This window comes from Mus musculus, chromosome 15, assembly GCF_000001635.26.
Source record: "Mus musculus strain C57BL/6J chromosome 15, GRCm38.p6 C57BL/6J".
In the NCBI taxonomy this organism is placed as follows: domain Eukaryota; kingdom Metazoa; phylum Chordata; class Mammalia; order Rodentia; family Muridae; genus Mus; species Mus musculus.
The window spans coordinates 91,534,320-91,558,994 of NC_000081.6; the positions used below are offsets into that span (position 1 = coordinate 91,534,320).

Consider the following 24,675-nt stretch of genomic DNA (forward strand, 5'->3'; position numbering starts at 1 on the left):
ATGTTGAAATATTCCTTATAAGGTGAAGACTAAGTTATTGCATCTAGCCTGTCCTACCTCCAAGAAAGAAGCACGGTGCTTACTGGGCCTATCTGGATTCTGATTATCAGCCTGCTGGGGGGTAATGGAAACTAAACGTTTTGCAATGGGCCACCAAGTTAAGATGCCACTTTAACTGCCCATCATGAGCTAGGTATGATGTGTCCCATTGAGCCATAAACTTGGATGTGTGCAGCAACAACCCATTATCAGTAGGAGTACGTGTATATGTGTATATGCAATCACATATGTATATACATAATTGGACCCTAGCAAGGCCTGAGGGCACAAGCAAGTTACATGAAGTTACTCAAATCTCTATTACAATGTCATCTGCTCCCAAGCATGCACCTCAAACCTCATGGGTGTGTGCTATGTTTGGTCGACTGAGGCAGAGAGGATTAGAGCCTGGTTCTGGTGGCTCTGCACAATATTCAGGCACCACACAGAATTGGGCAGCATAACATTATAGTCCCTTCCTGGGACAACCTAGAAAGGGAAATCACTGCAGTGGGCAGAGCTTCAGGCCATACACATTGACATATATTTTACTTGGAGGAGAAATGGTGAGATGGGCTACTGTTTACTGATTTGGGGCTCAGACCTTTGGACAGGCAGGATGTTCAGGGACGTAGAAACAGAATGATTTGAAAGTTTTTGCAGAAGACATTTGTGTAAGGAATATGGAAATAAATCTTTTTGAATGAGCGAAGGATGTGAAGATATAGTCATCAAAAGGTGACTTGATCAGAAGAGGACTTCATGAGTCAATTAGAGCAAATGACCTGTCTTAAGTATAGTCACTCTATTTTGCTAGCCCCTCGTGTCATTGCCAATGGGCCTATGAACAAAGTAGCTATAATGGTAGAGATGAAGGCTATGCATGGGCTCAACCACATGGACTTCAACTCACCAAGGCTGACTTGCTCCAGCTGCTTCCGAGTGCCATGGCAACTAGAAACAAGAAACTGACACTGAACTTCCATAGGACGCCATTCTCCCGGTTGACCAGCCAGTGATGTAGTGGTAGGTTTTCTACATTAGACCACTTCTTTTTTTAGAATGAGCAATGTTTTGTACTTAATAGAATAGCTACTTATTCTAGTTATGGGTTTCCCTTGCCTGAACATAATGATTCATCTGCCAAAACTACCATCTGAGGACTTGCAGAATGTCTTACCCACTACAATGGTATTCCATATCATACCACATCACTTCTGACTAAGGAACTCACTTCACAGCCAGAGGAGTGCCACTGTGGCTTCACACTCTTGGAATCCACTAGTCTTACCATATCCTCCACAATCCTGCTGGCCTGATAAAACAGTGGAATTGCCTTTTGAAGATTCAGATAGGGGGCCAACTAGGTGGTAGCCCTAGGGGAAGCTAGAACACGATTCTCCAGAAAGCAGTACACACTTTAATTCAATGTAGGATAGATGGTATGGTTTTACCCTTAGCCACCACCACTCAGGAGTCAGGAGTCAAGGGGCAGAAGTGGGAAAGGTCCCCTTCACTCTCATTCCTACTGTCCCACCAGGAAAGTTTGCACTTCTTGTTCTCTTGATCTTAATTTCTGCTGGCCCAAAAGTTTTGGTTCCAGATGGAGGAGTCCTCCTGCCTGGAAATATAACAGTATTCCTTGGAACTGGAAGCTCAGGATTCTTCCTGACCACTTTGGGATCCTGGTGCCCTTAAGCCAACAGGCTAAGAAAGGGACTAACAGTGTTAGGAGGGTGATAGATCCAGATTGTCAATGGAGATAGGGCAGATTCTGTTCAGGGTCCAGGAGTTTTTTTTGGAGGGTCTTTTGCTGATCCCACATCCTTTGATTAAAGTCTATGGGACACTATAGCAATCCAATCCATGCAGGATGACAAAGGGCACAGACCTTTCAGCAATGAAGGTATGAGTCACTTTTCCAGGAAGAAAAAGCGGAGAAGGCTTATGAGGTGCTTGCTGAGGCTGAAGAAAGCTTAGGATGGGTATTAGGGAAGGTAGTAGCTATAAATACCATAGAAGGTCACATGACAAGTTGCAGAAACAAAGATTAAAACTGACATGTGTGTATCATATTTTGTACATGTAGACAGAAACACTAAGCAGATATTTGTGTGTCCTTTCTCCCTACCTTTGTTGTGGAAAGTGATGTCAATTGAGATAATGTCGGTGATTAACATCATATAAGTTAAGAGGCACTGAAATGATGTCCCTCGGGAGAAATGCTACCTGTTCTAAAATAAATAATACATTTGCAGTTCTCTGTGGAAGAGTTATATCATGTTAGGCATAATTATGGCCTGGTTAAGTACAGAAAGCATTCACTACTGGACATTTGGTAGTTAGATCACGTTAGGCATAAATATGACCTGGTTATTGGTTTCATTTGCAAGCTGATCGTGGCATAAAGAGGTATTATTTGATGTCAAGTTAACACTGACAAGGATACACCGGTGATGGCTAATCTTGGTTGTCAACTTGACTAACTCTGGAATCCATTAAAAACCAAACAGCAGGATACAGTTGTGAAGGGCTCTCGTGATTGGGTCATATGAGGTGTGAAGACCTTCCCTAAATTTAGATCATCTGAAGATGCACCCTAAATCTGGGCCACACCTGATGGCAGCCTACATCAGAGGAAATGGCAGAGAGCAGCTTTTGCTTTTTGCCCCCTTGCCCTCACTCTGAATGGCAGGTTCGTCAATCCTGTTGTTAAAGTGTCCTTCGCTGGCATCAGAACACAACCAGTCAGGATTCCAGCACGGGCTGTAGGTCAATTGAAACATCCGGCTTCATGGACTAAACAACTACCAGATGCTGAAACTTTCTATCAGAAAACAGCCATTTTGGACTACCAGACCACAGCCTGTGAGCTGCTGAAATAAGTCCTCATTAGTATATGTACATTCATTCTATAAGTTCTTTTTCTAAATCGAAATGTTGTGTTTTGAATGGGATGTCTTCTGTTTGGGAAGGTTTGGGTCATGTGACCTTCCAGAAGGAAGGCTGTCACTGGAGGTGAGCTTTGAGATTAAAAGCCTTGTGCCATTTCCAAGTTGCCCTCTCAGCTTTATTGCTGTGGTCAAAGATGTGAGATCCCAGCATCCTTTTCTGGCCATCCTGTCTGCTACTTGCTGCCGTGCTTCGTGACTACCCTGGGCTCTAACACACTCTGGTACTTTAAGCCCAAACTAACTTTCATCTCTAAGTTGTCTTGGTCATGATGCTTACCATGGCAACAGAAAAGCAACAAACAAAGAAAATTTAACTGCCTCCTTTCCTACTTAGCCTTCTTTCTCTTCACTAATTGTTCCAAGACATCAGCACCATGTTAAAAATGAGTAGTGAAAACAGAGTTTTCATCTCGCCCTGACTGGGCTTGGCAGCAGACACAATCCAACATTTGGTAGGCAGGGACAGAAGGGTTCTGAGTTCTATGCTATACAGCAAGTCCCAGGCCAGCCAGGGCTACACTAAGAGACCTCAAAAACCAACCAGCCAACCAACCAAACAAACAAACAAACAAACAAAGTCTAACTGTTCCTCATGAACGCTCCAGTCATTTGCCCTGTTTCCTCAACCTTTATAAGAAACTTGGGTGACACAAGAATAACAAGGTAATGCATCTTACATTTTCAAATGACACCTATCAATAGCATTGACTCAGCCACTGTGAACAAGCTCCTCAAAACTCATCATGTTATCAATACTTAGATGGAAAATAGTCTATTATACATTTATATTTCCCATGAATGATTAACCTAATATGTAACATCATATATTTCATAATGAAATAGATACAAAGCTAAATAACTGTGAACATAATGAATTAATATTATTTCAAGAGTAGGATGAAAGAATAATGAGAGAAAATGAGCAGAAAGCCAAATGACCTAAGCCTGCAAATGCTCTATGGTAACCAACCACAGAAATATTATCTGAAAAAGGTATATATATAGCTTAGGGAGAGAAGGCTACATTTATACTTATTCAGTAGTTATAAGTCACATTTTCCCTGGTGTTCAGTAATAAAATTACTTCTCTTTTCATAAGGTGAATTACGAATTTATCTAAAATCCCTGTCAAGCAACAGGATGTAAAATGAATCCAAAAAGGGAGGAGACAAAATAGAAGTCTCCTAGGTTATGTTATTCAACTCAGCAGTTGACATTTCTGTGATAAGATCTTTTTATTTTAACTCATTAGCAACTACTAAACTACAGACATCTACAGATGCCATCATGCTACCATGGAAATGCAGAGTACATGAATTAATTAGGGCTGGTAAAAGGGACAAAGGTTTGTTCAGCTTCTACAGAAAGCAGTTTCTTTCCATGGTTTTCTTATATACCCAACAACTACCCTGGGTTGTCAAGTTTCTTAATTATTTGCCATTTTAGCACCCCCCCTTTTTTTCTGATGAGCCATTAGTCATACATTATTCCATTGCTATGGCTTTTCACATTTTGGGTTTAAACATCAGGCTTCATATCAAATCATTACTGTGTGTCCTCAATTCTTTGATGCCCTTTATTTCTTATTTATGATCACTTTAAAAGAGTTGCCTGTATGCACTTAAAAAAAAAAGACACCATCACTGTGGCTCCTGTCTCAAGTGGTAGCCTATAAACAAATACTTGAATACAGGCTCCCAAACACTAAGATTATAGTGAAATAATGAGAACTCATTACCTCAGAAAGGCATAAAAAGAACATGATACGGCTCATTAATCAGATTATTATTAGGCTATAAACAAAGTGTGTATTATTAGAATGCCAGTTACTTATATAAGAACTAGGGCATCACTAATTCAAAACCATGCATATATATATATATATATATATATATATATATATATATATATATATATATATATATATATACAGCGGTTTAATGCTATTATGACCAGCAACTGATAGCATTCATTATTTTACTATTTTTTGGGCCAGAGATCATTCAGCAGCAGTGTGCTTGCCTAGTATGTACAAAGCCTAGATTTAGTCTTCAATACCCCATACACAAAGCAAAAGTCCCTTTGTTGTATGCAGTACAGATATAAATATGGATTGCGAAGGTAATGAAATGCATTCCAATAATAGTACTAACAGTAAGCACTGTGCTTAAAATACTGGATATCTGGGGGACTATAGAGATGTTTCAGCAGCTAAAAATTCTGTTGTTCTTCCAGAGGACTCACCCTGACTTCCCAACACCCAGATAGAAGCTCACGACAGTCTGTAACTCCAGTTTCAGGGGCTCTGACAACTTCTGGCTTTGTAGGCACCAGGCATACACATGATGCACAGATACACATTATAGGCAACACAACCATATATGGCTTTTTAATACTGGATATTTGACCAAATGGTCCTTAGAAATATATTTAAGTGCAGCCACTTGCAGAGAGAATGTAAAAAGTGCAATCTCAAATCTTGCTCTTACAAACAATTCAAACTATTAAGCTAGGTGCTCAGATATTGTTGTTGTCCTACTGGATAATCATTTTTCAAACTGTTAGCTGGCTTGGATTGTGTGAACTAAGAAATGCAACTATTTTCCATTGAAAAACCACTATTTCAGATAATTCACTCCTCAGCTTAAATAACAAGAAGCCAACAAACAGCCAACAAGGAGGACTGGTCCATTCACCTAGCTCAAATTACAAAACTGCACCTCTGTCAGGTCTTTGCAAATGAACACTGCACAGAGTAGAATAACAACAGAACCAGGAAGAGAAGCAGCGGATTATTAAAGGTCAATGTTTTAGAGTAAATGTAAGTAATGAGAAAGACAATACACATTGCTTTTCCTCTTCTGGACCAGACCAAGTTTAAAAAGGACACTATTGTGAATCTGTGCCTTCCACTGTACAATGTGTATACGATAGCACTGAGACGTGCACCAGGCAGGTGTTGAGTATTGGTAAAAATTGGTAAAAAAAAAATGGTAAAAATCTATTAATATCAATAAATGCTTTGGGACAGACATGGGGGTCACACCTGCACTGGGAAGTCAGAGTTAAGACAATCAGAACACATTCAAGGCCAGCCTAGTCTATACTGGAAGTTCCAGGCAAGACAAAGCTATATAGCAAGAACCTGCCTCAAGACAAGATAATTTTAAAAGCTTTTCTGCATTCCACTCACCTTCTTGATATTCATTTTCCAATACATGCACAGACACAGGAAATGGGGTGTTCTGACTCCCTAATAAGTACCTACTGGATTCTCTCTTGCTGGCCCAAAATTGCCTGAGCAAAAGAACTGTCAGTCAAATAGCAAGGCAGCATTCAAGCCAGCACCAGCTATCTTGAATTTATCACAGATCCCGTAAGCCCATCATCCAAAACACAACAGCCCACTAACTGCCCTTGTTCCTGGTAAAATCAGTTTGCTCCCTGCTTCTTTTACGATCACTAGCATGGATGGACCATTTCCACTTTAACCAGAGGGGAATACATCCTCTTACGGAGGGACTCCTGTGATTGGCCACACCAGTGGCTGAGATTAGATCAAACACTCCTTAGGTTACATAGATTCTCTCCAGTGATGTCTCGCATTATTGCTAGTGGGCCTAGAGAAGTAGCAAGAAACACAGCAAAGATTTATAGCAGTGAAAGGGGGTAGGAGTTACATTAGGCTCACGAATGGATATTAGTATTTCCTGCTTTTTTTTGTTTGGTTGGTTTTGTTTTGTTTTGTTTTGTTTTGTTTTGTTTTTTGAGACAGGGTTTCTCTGTATAGCTCTGGCTGTCCTGGAACTCACTTTGTAGACCAGGCTGGCCTAGAACTCAGAAATCCACCTGCCTCTGCCTCCCAAGTGCTGGGATTAAAGGTGTGCACCACCACGCCCTATTTCCTACTTTAGTAGGCAACTTCTGCAGTGTACAGGTTCCTGTATCAAATGAAGCAGGTCTTATATAACCCAGCACTGTCATGGGCCTAATACTTCCCAGTGCCTCCTGAAACCTCATCTAGTTAGCTATGGCAAACCATTCTGGGCTATACATACCTGGATGAACCAGCCTGAGAGGTTGCCTAGCCCCTGATAGCTTACTGGGTTCTGGCAATGACAACTGAGGGCTGAAAGACACCATGCAGCCACGTGCCTCATGGTCGAAGGAAACCGGAACAGTTCATGTTATGGAAGAGCAGGAAAACAGGAAGTGGAAATACAGAAATGGAAAAAGCTGAAAAGGAAGAAAATCTGTGGGGAGCCATTGAGAATCCACAGGTTCTGGTCTCCACATGAGTTCCAGAAGGTTTTGTGAGTGTTCGGAGCCAAGGCTTTCAAACCCTGGAGCTAAGCTCTGTAGCATCATTGCTGCTACCCCTGCAGCCAAGGATTATGGGTTAAAGAGCTGAGGCCCGTGCCCATGCGGACAAAGACTTCCTCCAGCTGTGTCTGCCTGCTTCTGCAGCCCAGAGAGATTAGCATTTAACATTGTCTCTCTATTATTTCTATCTAGGTGACATCAGGAAGGAGCTAGCCTCTAGCAGTGATCTGGCCGACCATTTTCTGAGTTCGTTTCATAGTGAGGACTAAGTAGACTGCACAGAAATCAGAGTATATTTCCTTTTGTTTGGCCAATGAAGTGTCTATAACAGAATGCATGTTATCATACTATATCATATGTATTTTCATTACAGAGATCAACACAAATTCAACGGCGCGAAATAGGCTACAAGTGAGACCACAAAACAGGATTTAGAATTCCATATACTTTTGTTTTTATATAGTCCTGAAAACAAATATAAGATGTTTTACCATGATAGAAAAATATGATGCCAGTGCTGTTTTTTAACCTGATATAAATAAAATAACATATAAACTGAATTCAAGAGAATGTCAAGAACAACATTCACCATGTTCAAGTTGGGTTTATTCAAAAGAGGAAGGGACAGTTCAATACATGTATATAAACAAATGTTATACAGCACATAATTAGACAAGGACAGAAATCACACTGTAATCTTGATAGAAGCAGAAATGGGGGGGTTTACAAAATCCAACATCCTTTCATGATAAAAGTCCTGAAAACACTCAGAATAAAATATCTCAACATAATAAAGGCAACATTTGGCTAATCTATAGCCAATATTGTATTGAATGAGGAAAAAAAACTCAAAAGTATTTCCACTAAAACTGTAAGCAATTCTTATTCAATAAAGTAAAAAACAACCCAATCAAATCATGGACCACAGATTTGGATAGAGATTTCTCAAAAGAAGAAATACAAATGGCTAAAAAAATATTAAACTGTTCAACACCAGTCTCCATCAAGCAAATGCAAATGAAACCTACTGTGAGAATGAAATGAAACCTACTGTGAGAGTGAGTCTACTTAACCTCAGTCAGATGGCATCTTCAAAAAAAAAAAAAAACAATTATCCACAAAAGACAAGCAAAAACGTCGACTCACAAGTGCAGATAAGGTTATGGAGGGGTGTAAATGGGTAGAATTACTGTGATCTACAACAGAGATGCTTGTAGATCCATGTTCATGCTGCTTATAGTCACGGCAGTTAGGAAATAGTTAGCCTAGCTATCCATCAACTCACGAATGCATCACGAGTTATGCTTAACTGTTAAAAAAATGTTTAAAACTGAATTTACACGACAAAACATAAAAATGGAAAACATTGTACCAAATGAGGTAATCCAGTTTGAACAAGAAATCGCCTCATAGAAAGGGGAATTATTCTACTGAATGAGGTAACCTGATGTGGTGGTTTGAATGAAATGGCTCCTAATAGGCTCAAGCATCCAGTTGGTGGCGTTTTGGAGGTGAAACCTTGTTGGAGAAAGTAAGTCACTAGGGAAAGGTTTGAGTGCTAGCAGTTGGTCCTACTACCTGCTCTCACTGGTTCCTATATGCGGATGGAAATGTGACCAGCCAGTCTTCTGCTCCTGCCGTCTCCCTTTCTCTGCCGGTTGACATGCCTTTCCCACCATGAGAAGGTCACCCACAGGAAAGATGTCTGAAAAGCCATATGATAATCTACTAATGTTTGAATTTTAAATATAAAACCAGAATCAAAGGGACTAGAGAGATTGCTAAGCAATAATAGAGTATTTGCTGCTGTTGCAGAGTACCTGCGTTCAGTCTCCAGAAATACACAGTGGCTCACAACTGTCTTTAATTCCAATTTCAGGAGATATGACAGCCTCTTCTGGCCTCCATAGACACCAAGCAGGCATATACTGAGCTGTGCAAGCAAAGCAAACGAAAGACCTAGGGTGTACATACATATATGCACACACTAAACAATAAGTAATAAGTAACCTGATAGGTAGGTAGGTGGGGGGGGGAGAGAGAGAGAGAGAGAGAGAGAGAGAGAGAGAGAGAGAGAGAGAGAGAGAGAGAAATAAATTAGTTTAAATGTAGGCATCTTACTTGACTTGCACAGGTATATAATACTACTCCCTGAAGCTAATGGCTTCGTAAATGAAAATTCCAACACTAGGAGTGGGATTCCTCAAAACTGTATTCAGAGAGACCTCAAAAGCAATAGAGACTACTGTCATTGGTAAGTCATATTGCTGAGCACACCACTCAGTTTGGTTGTAAAATGTAAGGAAGCAAAGCTAGAATTGATCTCTTCCAACCTGCCAAGCAATGTGTGCCCAGGTTGAGCGATAGTGGCATGCATGTAATGAAGGCAACCAATGGCTAACCAATGGCTTCCTCGTTACATTTGAGGGCCACTTCACAGTATGGAACTTATGACTAGGCCCAGTGCTATAAACCTGATCAAATGCCTATGAGTGGGGAGCTCATGGGCTCTAGCAAGGGTGGTGTTTGTTTCTTTTGTCAATTTGACACAACTGGAGTCGCATGGGAAGGTGAGCCTCAGGTGAGAGATTGCCTCCATCAGACTGCACTGTGGACAAGTCTCTGGGGGCATCTTCTTGATAGTTGATTGATGTGATTGATCTGTGGGTGGGGCTAGCCCTGGACAGATAGTCCTGGTTATATAGAAAAGCAAACATGGGGAGAAAGTCAGTAAGCCGCATGCTTCCATGCTTCCCACTTTACTTCCTGCCTCCGGGCTCCTGCCCTGACTTCCAGTAAGAAAAAAAATGAATCCTTTCCTCCTCAAGTTGCTATCGGCCATGGAGTTTTTATACAACAACTGAAAGTAACTAGGAGGGTAGGGAACCTATTGTTTTCTAAACGGCTTGTCAAACTGCCATATGTATGCTTATACCACTGACTACTACTACTGCACTCAAAAAGTCACAGCAGCTAATGTCACCTGTAGAAGGCCCTCCCACAAATGATGGTCAACAACATTCCAGGCGGGGGGCAGGGGGAGGACACAAGAAAACCATTCCTCCTGAGGGGCCATTGATGTAGATGGTGAAAAGAGAAAAGAGAGCCATTTATCTTCAGTGCTAGAGTCGCTGGCAAGCGGCCCACAATTCAGTAAACTGCCCAATGCGTGTGCACATGTTGCAGCTCTAATTAAATCCAGTGTATTATCTTTTTGTAAAAGTGTGAAAGGAATGAATTGTGGGAAGGTCTGAGAAATAAAACAGACCTTCAAAGGAAAAGTTTTACAGTCTCATGTTTCAGTCCCATTGAAAAGAAATATCCCATTTTCCTCACACTGGTTAAAAACATGGCATGGAGAAGAAAGATGCCCTAAAACACCACATGCAGGTATTGCTCTATTGAGGGTATATATTGTGGTAGAGAACCCACCTAGAACCTACAGGGTCTGGGTTGAAGCTCCAACCCAGCAAACTAACCAACACTATGTGCTTTTTCGTAGATCACCATCAGAGAGCATTCCAACCTCGATGGTTTATCAGTTACACACTAAGAGAAGAAACAAGGAACCCTCTGTTCTCCCTCATAAGCAGAAAGATCAATGGCAACATGACCAGTGTATGCTCCATCTCCAGGACACAGATAATGGAAAATGTGATGAGGCTTTGCCTCGAAAGCCAAAGACAGAGCCTCATCTGTTCCTTTGACCTAACCCAATAAAGTTTTCTAGGCAAATGGCCACCACCTGAACGGGTGACAGCTATTCCACGTTAGCCTCAGAAAACACTTTTCTCACCTCTGCTTGCAGTTCCAGGTTCTGAAAGGGTCACCCAAGACTGAAAGGCAAAAAGTAAGTGAGTTTCTAAATATAAATGTTATTCATGGAGTATAGTCTAAGGGTAAACTACAGCTAAGCAAGCAAAGGTCCCGGAGTTCAGTCCCCAGCAGGATGAAGGAGAAGGGAGGATGGGAAAGGAGGAGGAATGAACCAAGGGAAACAGGTTGGTGTGTTCATCTACATCAGTGGCTCTCAGCCAGTGGGCTGTGGCTCCCTTGTGACTCTAAGGACCCTCTCACAGGGGTCACAAGATCATAACGCCATCTAACGTGATGAAACAGTCCTGAGTATATTCTCAAATACTTTACTCCTTAGCCAGAATAGACAGTGGAGTCTCGTGAAGAATACTTAAATGTTTCAGTGTCCCATAATTTAAATATCACAATGTAGATTTATAACATTTAACTACCGATATCTCAATCAATGATGCAGTGCATCGTAAAGAAATAGAGGAACAAAACTTATTGGCTTAATGAATGTGTAGGCACGTTCTGAACAGAATATTCTGAACAAAACAAAACAGAAACACGGCTATTACAATCCCGATTTTTATAACTACTGGCATGGCCTTAGCTGGTATTTATAACTACCTTCTTGTCCTACTCATTCCATATTTCCTCTCTCCCCAGCAAGCTCTTCAGAGGGTCTTGATTCTTTACTGAAAGAGTGACCCACACTTTCATAACTAAAGGGCTTGGGCTATTCATCATTCTTCCTGCATGGGGTTGTAGTTTTCCAATGACATTAGACACAGGACATGGTAATTCCTACAGGACCCCATCTCCTGTTCTTTAGACACATTCTTCTTTATCTTCTATTGTGGAGAAGCGATCCGGTTTCCCCCTGGTGGTCTTCATCAATCATCCTATTAACACCGTAATTCCTTGCTTTGTATTTAGACTCAAGGACATCCAGAGTCCCAAACAGTGACAGCCCAAAGCACAGAGATGATCATAAATTCAAGGTCATCTTCAGCTACACAATGAGTTTGAGGCCACAGCTGCATGACACTTGGTCAAAACAAAAATATTAAATGAAGTTACAGGATATTTTGACTTTGAAATTAAAAACTGGGTTGTTTTAGGCTTGTGAGTCTTCAAATAACTGTTTGCCTAATGATGTCGCCAGAAGAAAATATTTCCCATATCCTTTCTTCTTCTCTCTCTCTCTCTCTCTCTCTCTCTCTCTCTCTCTCTCTCTCTCTCTCTCTGCTCCTCAGTATCACAATGATCTCTTCCACAGGTATTCAGTATGTGCCTCATGTATCTCAGGAGTGTGGACAACCTTTGACCAAATCTACACGGCCTAGATAGTAGGAATCTCCTACGTCATAAAATAGGGAAACAGTCTGCATTCTGAGAGGTTGGCATACACAAATCCTTTCTCTTTTATCCCTTTTTATTGTATGTGTATGGGTGCTTTGACTGTGTGTCGTGTGCATGCCATGTAGTTGGAAGCTTTACTATGTGTTCTGGGACCTGATCTTCTGGAAGAGCAGCCAATACTTGTAACCACCAAGCCACCTCTCTAAAACCATAAAACACTTCTCTTTCCATGGAACTACCTAGTTACTGCTCACAAAAATCACTGTGCAGTCCATTCGACCTTTCCAACTATTATGACTGAAAATGTAAATCCCAAAACTGGTCATCAACCTATACAAATTCCTAAAGAGCCCACACTATACGTAGTATAAACATCCCGGGACGCTGTTCTATTGGGAAAAACACATGGTAGATAACTTAGGTTAAAAATATAATAAAAGCAGCTAAACAAGTGTTCCCCTCTTTACCATTCCTGAGACATAGCACAGTGTAGTGGTAAAGGGGATTCTGGCTTTGGGGCTAAATATGTGGTTCAAATCTCACCTCTTCAAAAATGTATGTCGACGGGCTAGGGGCCCAGTCTCTGAGACCCTACTTGTGTAGCATGAGAAAGCACACCCTGCTCTAGAGCCACATGCAGAAGTACAATTTAGAAAGGAAATGGCCTAAGGCAGGCGAGTCAAGTACTACAGGTAGGAGGAATGCCACAGCTTGTGACTAATCCTTCAATTTTTTCCCCTTGCCCTAGAATATTAAATTTGGAGAGGAAATGATATGAGGGAGGAGAGAGAGGTGAAGGGCTACCATTCTTTTAAAATCAGGGCCTAGAGTGCATTTTACCTAGTAAGTTAAGACTAAGAGTGGAATAGTGTTTCTTTCAGGACATGAATTTCATAAGAACTAAAGCTAAAGCCACAGGTCAAAATGTATTGGCAGTTCTCATTAAGACAAAAACAAAACAAAAAATTGGTTTTCCCCCCTCAGTTCAGGAAATGATGAAATTCCCCCTGTTCTTTTAGTCCTTCACAGACCATAATACTAGCTGCAAAGTACTTTACAATTCACTATCAATAGATTGGGTTTAATGGTGAAAATGGGAAAAAGATTACATCTAAATACTGGCTCTTACTAGACCATTTTACTTTAAAATTGCATCTTTCTTCTTGACTTCAACATCACACATTAAAATTAATTAAAAGTTAAAAGAAATTGCACCTAATTCATCCAATCATTTGGAGCTAGATCATTAATTTTTCAAAATACATTTCACTTGTTGAAGGTAATAAGTCAACAAAGCTGCCTTTTAAGTAAAGGTGAGGGTCTCCCCACAGCCCCAGTTCCAGCTCTGTAGACGTGAGTTAGGGGAAACCAACCTAGCTGTAGAAGAGCTGCGTCAACATATAGACACAGTGTAGATAAAGTAACACACAGACACACAATATATACAGTAATATATGGGCATACTGTAATACAGTAACATTCGGGTACACTGTAGATACAGTACATACAAGCACATCGTACATACAGTATGTCATATAGGAAAAAACTTGGCAAAGCTTTCTACAGTGTTTTTATTCACTTCACTTAAGACAGACAAATATCAAAAGACCAGCGGTGACACTGGAGCAGGAGGCAAGGGTCAGGAAACAGGAGGGACCTGGAGTCTAAGCTCCAGCAGAGACTGACAAAATGACTGGTATTTATTTTGACCACATAATTTCTTAGATGCATGTTTATCCTAGCACCGTGAAAATATATGTTATGGTTGCTGTACCTACTGGGTGTTGAGAGTCTATTAATCTTCGAATATCTTACCTGATAAACTCGATTTCAATGAGAGTGAAGAAATAATTTGTAGCTTCTAGAAGCTGGAAAATTCACCTCTGCCACGCTTGAGGAAGACAAGATTACTCGCAAGTCAGCCACCTCAGCCACATTACATAATTAGTTCTCTGGGGAAGGATCAGGTAAGCAGCAGCATGAATCATTTAAATTGTCAAGAGAGAACCGGGGAGCTCGGGGGATGGCAGCAGAGCCATGTGACCTTCAGAACTGGAGTTCTCATATTTATTCCAGCGTTCTTTTCAAAGCGGGCATCATAAAAATGTTCTTGCTTTCTCAACAGACCTGAAGCCGATTAAAGGCGCTAAACTCATCATCTGAAAAGCAATAAAAAAAAAAAAAAAAAACCCGAAATGACTCTGGACTGGGTGTGGTGGCTCCTGACTATAATCCCAGGCAGCACCTGAGAATAACTCAAAACAGCTTCCTGTGAGGTTAAGGCCAGCCTGAGCTGCCAGTGAGTTCCTCAACCTCACCTCCACTAGAAAGTGAAACCTTTTCTCTAAAACCAAGCAGAATCAAGCAAACTAAAATTCAGAGAGTGCTGGGCAGCTGGACAACATTCCCTAAAAGGGCACAGGAAGTCACAGAAAAGGACACTTGCCCTGACCCTTCGTCCTACCATTGCAAAGAACTCAAGGAATGCTTTCACTACTAGATTTAGTAAAGCCAATTTCTTCCTTTTCAAATGTTTATTATTCGTTTATTTATTTAAGGGGGCCGGGGCACAGCACATGGTGTGGAGGTCCAGGGCAACTTGTAGGGATCAGTTTTCTTCTTCCACCACGTGGGTCCTAGAGATCTAACGTGGGCTGTCAGACCTGGGCAAGCACCATCGCCTGGCAGACCTGTCCACTGATGAGTCTTTCCACTTCTTGACTGAGGACCACACAGAATCTCCTGATCAGGGGATAGTGAAGCAGGGGGCTGAGACGCCCTCTACAGAGATCCTTTAGACAGTCTTTGCATGCAAGACAGACTCCTCAACCTCCTAGGCGCTAGCTATCCTTGTATAGATCCCCCACTGTGTAGAATTCCACAAGCTGCACTGCACATAGAAGTGACTTTTTCCACGGCCGAGTAAGGTGTATGACTGGAGCAGAGGAAAGCATGCGGGTATACGAGAAACACTACAAAAATTTCTCATTCTAGTTTTTATTATTGTAATCACTTTCTAATACCTTGACGTCATTTTTGAATTGACTTTGTCATCTAGCATCACCACCATCTTCTCTCAATTCTACAACGTGGATGAGCCCAGAGCCTGAGGACCTGACAGAGCCCTTGGTTATACCCACTGAAGCCCTATCCGACCAAGTAACGATTCTGAAGAAAAGTGAGGTGAGGCTGGGGAGATACCTCAGTGGATAATTGAGCTTGGTATGAAAAACAGGACCTAGGCTCAAATCCCAAGCACCCACATAAGAGTTGGGCAAGGCTATGCGTGTCTATAACCTCAGAGTCAGGGACAGATACTGTAATTTTAAGAGTTCATTGGTCAGGTGGTCTAGCCAAACCTCTGAGCCTTGAGCTCAGTGAAAGACACTGTCACAGAAACTAAGATGGAAAGCAATAGAAGAAGACACCTGATGACCTCTGGCCTCCATATGAGCACACATAGGCTGTACATCCAACCTCCTACACACACACACACACACACACACACACACACACACACACACCACGGGTGACAGTTAGAAGCCTACTTCTGGGAGTTGGTTTTCTTCTACTGTATGGACACTAAGGATCACATTTAGGTCATCTGTCTGGTGGCAACTGTCTTTACCAGTAAAGCCATGTCCCTGGTTCCCAATCTGCATTTCACACAGTAAGGTAATCACAAACACTTACTGAATACATATATTGTTTCAGACACAATGCCAGTAGCTTGGAATTAAAGAAGAACCATGCTCTCTTAATGGGCTTAATTACAAATTTAACAGAGAAAACATGACATAGAAATGAATTATAATGGGACAATTTTAAAGTTGGTATTAAACATGAAGATTTAAAAATATATACTATTCAATGTAGACTTTATTTTTCAACATAGCCCTTTGACCGTTTCATATATATGTAATACATTTTGATTTCTTCTCCCCATCTTCTTACCTCTCCCACCACAATCACCCCCCCCTCCTCCCTACCAGTCCATTTCCCATGATTCGTGGCTTTTGGTTTGGTTTTGTAGCCTACTCAGTTTAAGCAGGACCGTTTGCATGGCCACTGGATTTGGACTATTGATTAGAGGCTGGTGAGGTCAGCGGTGGGTAGAAAACTGAAGGCAATGTGTAGCAAATATTTCCCCATGGAGGAGTAGGGCCCTCGAGTACCTCTGGCCTTCATGCCTGGCTATAGCTCTAGCCATTCTTGTGTAGACCTAGTTCACTCATACAAAGCTGCTGTGGGTTTCTGACTGCAAGGGTCATGCCCAGAAGATGGCATTTTACAGCCCTTCCTCCTATCTTCTGACTCTAAGGAATTTTCTGTCCCTCCTTTTACAACGTTCGGAGAGCCTTACAGGGGATAGTGTAAATGTCTTGTTTAGGATGGCAGCTCACAAATGGTACTTATTCTTAGCTCCCTCTGCAGCCAAGAGTCTGCATTCAGTGCCATACACTGGAAAGATGAGTGTGGAGCATAGCCTTTCTGGACTGGACATCAGGGACAAAGCAGTTCATCCAATGGTCTCAATCATAACAAGCTCAAATAAATCCAGATGTGTTTTCTCCATACAATGACCCTGAAGTTAGTTCAGTAAGCCATCGCTGACTAGCTGTACCTAGGTGCCTTGTGACACTGGATGGACATTCAGAGCTTCATAGCTTAGTCCCTAAGATTGTCCCACCCCCTGCTCCTTCTGAAATAGCAGTCTTGTTCTGCATGTGAGAAAACTTTCTTATGGTCTGCAGCTCCAAGCATGGGAGGGTTGAGTTCCCATGGCAGGGGAGGAAGAACCCTAATTTCCTTGACCTGCCTTGGGCAGGGAAGGGACCAGACAGAAGGAACGGGCATGGGAGAAGACTTACAGAATGAGATTTAGTTTCTGAGTAATTGCCAGAATCAGGGCTTAAGATGATTGGTGGTTCTAGTTTCTCATGGGAAGAACCAATTCCATGGTGTTCTAATCTGGCAGCCATTTATAAAAACCCCAGTACTTATTCTAATACCACACCATGACCTCAGACTCTGGCATCCTTTAAATGATGTGGAGTTTAATTCTGGGTATGGAAAACTGAGACAGGTTTTCAGTAAAGCCAGTCTGTAAAACTTTGCACTGGAGTACACTGTCGCCAGTCTGGACCATGGTCATTAAAATACTGGTTTTAAAATTATTTTAGAAATGTGTATTTATTTGAATGATTTTTCACAGAGATGTGAATACTTGTTGGGCAACATAATCAAATTATGCTTGGAACACCCAATCAGAGTCAGATTTTGACTGTTTATTATTGCAGCGTTAAACCTCTTAAAGACCCATGAGATGACCCAGGAATACCCGCAGGCTTTACTCTGCCATTCTGCACCCGACTTTACTGACTGCACATATGTGATATTCACTTATAGAAAGAAACAGAAAACATGCAAGGCACAGTCACTCAAAGGCTGGGAAATTACCTGAGGCTGGCAAGCACGCTGCACGCACACACACACACGTTTTCTGTTAAAAATTAAGCATGAACGGGGCATGAATGATGGCTTAGGGGAAAGTATAAGTAAACCTAACAATTAGAAGGCAGAGGCAGGAGGATTGCTATAAATAGAGGGGCAGCTTGGGTTACAAGGTTTCAATAAAGCATAAGGATAAAAGCTCTGCAGCTCCTGGTACTTGCTAAGTGCTCAGAACGCACTGGGTGTTGCTTTGGCGTTCTTTACCACCATAGAAAATATCAGAAATTTCAGAACACAGAGACCCTGCCCTGTCCTCACCCATACTTTTAAGCAGTAAGCCTGTGTGTGCCCCATGAATTGCTGGCACTTATATTCAATCAATGTGTGATGTCACCCATCCCTGTCTTGGGTCTCACTATGTAGACCTGTCTGATCTAGCCTGCAACTCTTTGTATACTAGGATGACCTCAAACTTGCTACAATTCTCCTGCCTCTGCCCTCCTGGGAAATTACTGGCATCTGCTCCCATACCTCTTTTCTCCAGACAATATCAATGTCTGTTGACTGGCAGACAGAACTGGACTAAACTGAATTCAGGGATTTTTGGTGTGACAGTAGGGAAACCTCCTGCAGAACTATAATTTCTAGACCAGATAGCAACTACCCAAGGGAGAATGACCTAGACTCATATTCCATACTTCCTAGGTAAGGAGGGAGAATGACGGCATTTCAGAGTGTTCGCAGAATAGTGTGAGCCTCAGCATTTAGAAGTGGGCGGGAAGAATGGAATTCCTTACAGGTCACTACTTCCTGTTGCCCATAGGCCAAAGCAAAGTTTAACTGCCAATCAAACGTTTGCTATAGTGCACAAAAAAATACAAGGGAGGATTCTGGCAGTAGGCTTTGATTTTTACACTATATTTTTTCCTTGTTCTGGGGCAAAAGTTTCAACAGTGGTGACACAAGTAACAGACAGGCACTCAGGAGGGGACGAGTTAGGAAGTCAGGGGTGGGGTTTGTCCCAGGGACTCACATCTCACTGGATCTGAGACTGGGTTTCAATTCTTAATCCTCCTGCCTCAGACCTTCCAGTGAGATTACAGGGGTGTGTCTCCATGGCTTGACCTTGCCCTGTCCGTTTCTAACTCGCTTCTAACTCAGTACACAAAGCACACTCTACAGTACCATTGGAGGGATACGATTTTATAAAACAGAGATTCTCTGTGTGCCTATTCTTACCCAGTCTCTTACTAGGTATTCCTGACCATCGGTGTCTCTATTACTAGAAGTTTGTTTTGTTTTGTTTTGTTTTTGAGACAGAACCTAGCCTCTTCACTCTAGTGTAGGCTGGCCTGGAACTCACTGTGTAGCTCAGGCTAGCCTCACATTCTCAGCCATCTTTTCAGTCTCTCAGGCACTGGGCCTGCACATGCTGCCACCACATCCAGTTGAGATACTGTAAGGCAATGAGTACATTTTGGGTCTTGAAAGATAATTTGAAATAAGCGTAATATACAGGATATTATTTACTGTGAGTGGTTATGCTTATGAGGAATGGAGAATACGTATCATCTTAATTTTTTAAAAGGTCTATAAGCTAATTAAGGGAAACATGACTACTGGAAAAATGTGTAATGATGTCTCATCCATGTATAATTATTAATTTGTTTAATATTTCTCTGTGCAACAGATCATTGTGAATTTGGTTCACTTTTAATTTTTTTCTTTTTTATAGAACTTTGATATAGTTGTACATATTACGGGGTTCAGTGTGAGACTATGTCCTGATTTTCTGTACTGCTCAGATCAGTATGACTGGCACTTTTGACATCTCAGGTAATAGTCATTTCTTTTTGCCAGTGGCTTTCGAAATCCTCTCTCCATATTACCCTGAAATATTTGATTTAAATAGCATTCTTCTCAATATGAATTTCCAGGACAAATTTAATTTAATTTTAAATTCAGGATTATATCTTTCAGTAAACATTGTCATGGCCACTACTTAACTTTTCTTCTTTTTCTTATTTTTTTTCCTAAGTGAATATCTGGCAAATTTAAGCCTCAGCTTGGTGATCTTCAAAATCTCTCAAAAGGCCCATGGCTGCAACCTTGATCATAGGCTGTGGCGTTATTGGGGAGTGGTAGAGTCTTAAGGAAGTGAGATCTAGCAGAAGGACATGCATCATGGTGGATGGTCCTGATGAAGGTCCTGAGACCACGACCACTCTCTTGCTCTACCTTCTGACTGTCCTAGGGCAAATGCTAATCCTCTTGAATACACCACTTCACCCCCATGTACTGGGCCTCCTCCAAGCTCAATGTAATGGGGACCAAGTGGCCGTGGACTGTGACCCCTGAAGGCAATTCTCACCTCCTTTTAAAAGTTGATTTACCTCAGGTATTTTATCATGATGGCAGAAAGCTGACTAGACAGTTCTTTCCAGAATGGCAAGAATAAGAGAGCACGTATGGGTGATTAGGAGAATGAGCCAATAGAAAATATAAAGGGCGAGTCGCAGAAGGAAAGAAACCAGAATGGCAGCTGTAATGGAGTGCTACAGTTTAGCTCCTATTTGTTCCCCAAAGGCCAAGCGCTCAAGTCACCAACCCAAGGTGACAATTTCAGGTGGGGCCTTCTGGAGGGAAGTTAGGTCCCTCGGGGCATGGTCTTGAAGTAGGTATTAGGACCCTCATCTCCCTACATCTGGGCTCTCTGCCATGAGGTGAGTATCTCCCCTCCTCTGTCTTCTCCCTGTCATGAGATCTGTCTGTCACAAGTCCAAAGGACCACAGTCTGAAACCTTCTAAAGTGTAGTGAACCAAAATAGACCTGACCTCTTCTAATTGATCTCTCTTGGGCATTTTGTCACAAGGACAGAGTGCTGGTCCAAGGGATGCCGGCTTTGGGCAAAGGCAAGTTTCCCCCATAGGAACGGGAGGAAGGAAATAAAGGATAAGGTCCAGGTAGAAGCATCTGAGAGAGTGCACAAGGCAAGGGAATGGGGGCTTGGGGGAAGCCCCGATGCTGCACGACCAAAGAAGTAAGGTACTCTTTGAGAGGAAACAGTAAGACCTAAGAAAGAGACTCCATTTGGGCAAGGAGTTAAAAACTCCCAGGGAACTAGACGTGTGCATCTGTGACCAAATACATCCCTTATAACAGTTTCATCATCTCTTCAAATTTTCATCCCAACCGCCCACACACTGAGAGGTGAAATAAAATGTGGGGGAAGCGAACTGCATCGGGCTTTTTTTCAATGTATGTATCAGTGTCTTCTCAAACAAAATAAAGCCAAACCTGAATTCTAAGGAAAAATGACAGCAAGGATAAAAGGAAGAGTAAACAGAAGGCTCACCGTGGGAGGTGGAAGCCAGGGAGGTGGCCCATTCAGTAAACGGTTTGTGGTACAACATGGGCACATGCAATTATATCCCCAGCACCTATATAAAGCAAGTCCATGACAAAATTTATATAATCCTGACACTGGGCGGTAGACACAGTGGGATCAGTGAGGTTTGCTGGGTAGCTAAAGTAGTGAGGTCTAGGTTCAATGGCAGACTCGGTCTCAAAAAATAAGGTATAAAGCAATAGGCAAATAGGCTTCTGACATTGGCATCCAAACTGCACACATGCATAGATTAATGAGCATATGAACACATGCAAACATGTGTGCATATATACCACCCACCCACACACACACACACACAAGACTCTTTAACCCATATGTAAACTACATACTTAGTCACATGTCTACTTCCAAACTGTTTGGCTGTAATCCTTTTAATCTCTGTGTACATATTTGTATGCTGTATGTATAGGATGTGCAGGTATTTGCCTGCATGTTCATGTGTATTGGAGGTGCCGCAGCACATGTGTGGAGGTCAAAGGACAAGCGCAAGTGTTGGTCCTCAGAGTCTCTCACTGTTCACCACTGCATACAGCAGGCTAGCTGGCCCATGAGCTTCTGAGGATTGTCCTCACTCCTCTTCACATCTCACCTGCCTCTCATGGTCCATCTTCTAGGATTATTGTATTGGTACCATACAATATTGCACATTATTGTATGTGGTACCACACGAATCCTGGGATCGGAATTCAGGTCAGCACGCTTGCATGGTAAGTCCTTTACCCAAGTGCCACTCCCAAACACGCGTGAACACACACACACACACACACACACACACACACACACACACACACACACATTTCTTAGACAGTTGTGACTAATGTGTTCATACAAGTAGTTCTGTTCTTTGCAGGCACTGTGTGTGTTTTATTTGTATCTGTGGTCACTCTTCAAGATCGGTAACAGTGTGATGTTCTCCCACCTAACCATTTCCCAATCATTAGTGCTTGGAGGTTTTCCCTGTGACATTTTAAAGTCATGACATATATTGAACTTCTACCAATATAGTGCTGTTTATGCCACCCTGACTTTCCATCTAGCAATCAATGCTTAGCCTCTGCTATACAGAAGAAGCCCACATAAAACTGGAAGTTCTGGGTTTTCAACGAGAAACTATTTTCCACATCAACTCCTTTAGCAAATATAAAGTGCAGCACACTGTATTAAGTCATATAAATTCTTAGATAAACTCTGGTAAACAGAGAGAAAGACTTCAGAGAAACATAGTGAAGTGATTTCATTTAAGATGGTTATTGTGTGATGGTTGAAAAAGAGTATTAGTATCACTGAAATGAGTGAAAGTATAGCAATGTTTAAAATTTTTTAAAGTTCCATTTCTTTTTCATCATTATCAGACCAGGAACATGGCGTTCTTTTTGAAGAAACTCTCATTTCAGGAATAACAGCTTCCTTAATATGTCCAATTTCTGTTCTGCTCCACTCTTCTCTTATTACATTGCTTACTCGAGGATAAATTCCAATAGCCAGGACCTCAGGAAGTGGTCTCTGTTTCAACATCTGCACACGTTGGTGGACATCATCAATATTTTTCCAGGAATTTAAGTGGAGACTCATCTTGTAAAGATGTCGTTACTGTCATTAACTCAAGTTGTTCCCTTATCGCCTTCATTCTTTGAATCTGTGGAGTGTATTCTTGATTAATCATCTTGCCAACATCATAAAGAGCTGCCAAAAAATATTTTTTTCTGTTCTAATGTTATCAGTAAGCTCCTTAAAATTCTAGAGAACAACTTCCTTATCACCTTGAACTATTTTCTCAGAATGACGTTTCTGTTCTTCAAGCTTTTCAATGAGGCGAGTGATGTCTGTCCAGTGTGTGTCGGTTAACTGTCTCAACAACTTCTGAGGTGTGTATCCTTTTCTTTCAGATAGGCACTTTGAAGGTCATCTATAGGATGGCCATGATGTTGGCCTATTGTAAGACAATGGCCACAAACTAATTTCTTATCTAGTAGACAATAAACATTTAATGGTTGCCTGTAGTGTTCAGAGCAGGTGACAACATCTGGGTGGTCTTCTTGCTGGTACTTTTCAATAATTGCTCGTAATGCAAAGTTTACAGGTAAGGATTCTATGCCAGTAGAAGCAGTTTCAATAATACTTCTGCAGTTAGGACACTGGAGTGGAATTCGCAGAGGCCTCCATATGTAAAAGTCACCAGATGCCTGAAGAACATTTTCCAAAAAGTTTCTACAAAATGTATGAGAGCATGGTAGTACACGAGGGATCTTCACAGATACTGGTCTGTCAGTCTCCTGGTCTGGACAGGGAATGTTCTTTATCTTCTCCAATTTTCCCAGGATCCTTTGTTATTCTCGAGGCAGGCGATGGTGAGCACTGCGATGGATGGCTCCAGGGCAGCCTGGTGCAGACTCTGCGAGGACTCGCTGGAGTCATCAGGTGCCCGGCAGGGGTGGGGCCCGCGGCGCCACAGCTATATCAGTAATTCTAATCAGGTTTGTTAAATTAATTAAAGAAAAAAAATGAGGAAATATGTCTGCTTATAATCTTAAAAATCCTTTCCCATTTTGGAGTAAGAAAATCTGCCGAGTCGTGTTTTCCTAGCGCTCAATGAGACATACTCAAAAGTTTTTGATCATCACCAAAGCTGAATACTTTCTCAATAGTTGTGTTTTGTTTTGTTTTTCCCCAACTTAATTTTCTCTTGATAAAAGTAGTTTTTTAAAATATCCTTTATATGCAAATAATATTTTATTTAGGTAATTCAGTTTACTTATATGTTTTTATTTGTAGCCTCGCTCTTAAAACATGTTTAGAGATTATTTTAAAGCTATGTAATGAAAGACACTGGGCTTTAGGTTTGTTATTTACTACTTGAAATTTCTTTCTTTCCCATGTTATACTGATCTGTCCAAATCAAAACTCTTATAAGATTTGAATGTATCACTGGAACTTCAATTTTGTTTCATTAATCCTTTTGATTTTAACTGATCGGACACATTATTCATTCGGAGTAGCTCTCTACCTTGAGATGTCATCTCTCATCACTGTTCCCCAATCTTATTACTACTTTGTTGAAAGTGCTTTCGTTAAGACTCCTGGGAGTCTCTCAGTGGGGCCTTTGAGGATTAGTACATTCAATGCATGTAGATCCTGCACACAGCAGTATCTATCATCTCTCCTCTGTTTTGCTTTCACAGTTACAAACTGGGATTCTTCCAGATGGAGGAGGGGTGCACACACTGGTTCCTGACCAGACACCTGTGTGAATCTCAGCACCGCCTGCCTCTCGAGCTTCATCTACCTAAGCTCTCCGTGCTCTTCAGTCTTCCTTCTCCAGGCAAGCATGGCCC

The 24,675-nt window shown here is 41.6% G+C and overlaps 1 protein-coding gene and 1 pseudogene across 1 annotated transcript in view; both read right to left on the bottom strand.

The window, feature by feature from the left end:
• Positions 1-24,675, bottom strand: part of Slc2a13 (solute carrier family 2 (facilitated glucose transporter), member 13) — a 305,571-nt gene that overhangs the window by 266,629 nt on the left and 14,267 nt on the right. The gene's annotated exons all lie outside the window — the stretch shown is intronic.
• Gm15381 (predicted gene 15381) lies at positions 22,348-23,763 on the bottom strand (annotated as a pseudogene).